This window comes from Cariama cristata, unplaced genomic scaffold, assembly GCF_000690535.1.
Source record: "Cariama cristata isolate BGI_N322 unplaced genomic scaffold, ASM69053v1 scaffold3597, whole genome shotgun sequence".
In the NCBI taxonomy this organism is placed as follows: domain Eukaryota; kingdom Metazoa; phylum Chordata; class Aves; order Cariamiformes; family Cariamidae; genus Cariama; species Cariama cristata.
This window is the reverse complement of record NW_009624753.1, coordinates 8,907-9,241: the sequence shown is the minus strand read 5'-3', so window position 1 is coordinate 9,241 and position 335 is coordinate 8,907. Positions and strand designations below refer to the sequence as shown.

General features: G+C 65.7%; 1 protein-coding gene across 1 annotated transcript in view; it reads left to right on the top strand.

The window, feature by feature from the left end:
- The window catches only part of LOC104164058 (chromosome unknown open reading frame, human CXorf36), a 14,447-nt gene that overhangs the window by 5,414 nt on the left and 8,698 nt on the right, over positions 1 to 335 (top strand). The gene's annotated exons all lie outside the window — the stretch shown is intronic.

The window sequence follows — 335 nt, the reverse complement described above, 5'->3', positions numbered from 1 at the left end:
AGTGGAGCTGAGGGAGGCATGGTTGCATGTTGCGGGGTGGGGGGTGAGTTTGGGTGATGGATAGCCCTCTCCATCCTAGCTCAGCCGGTGGAGAGGAGGCAACCCCGTGTCCCCCCAGCCGAGCCCGCCTGCCGCAGGGGAGAAGCAGCCTGACCAGGGCTGGGGCTCGGGCCCGGGAAGGTGGGCACCAGCTCCGGGCTCCTGGCGTAGGCTGAGGCTGAAGGCCCCTGGAAAGCCGTAGTGCCTGCTGGCTTCGGGCACGGGGTAAACACAGGGCCACGCACACAAACATGGTGACAGCTCCGGTGGGGAGCTGGCTTTTTTTCCAGTTTTCC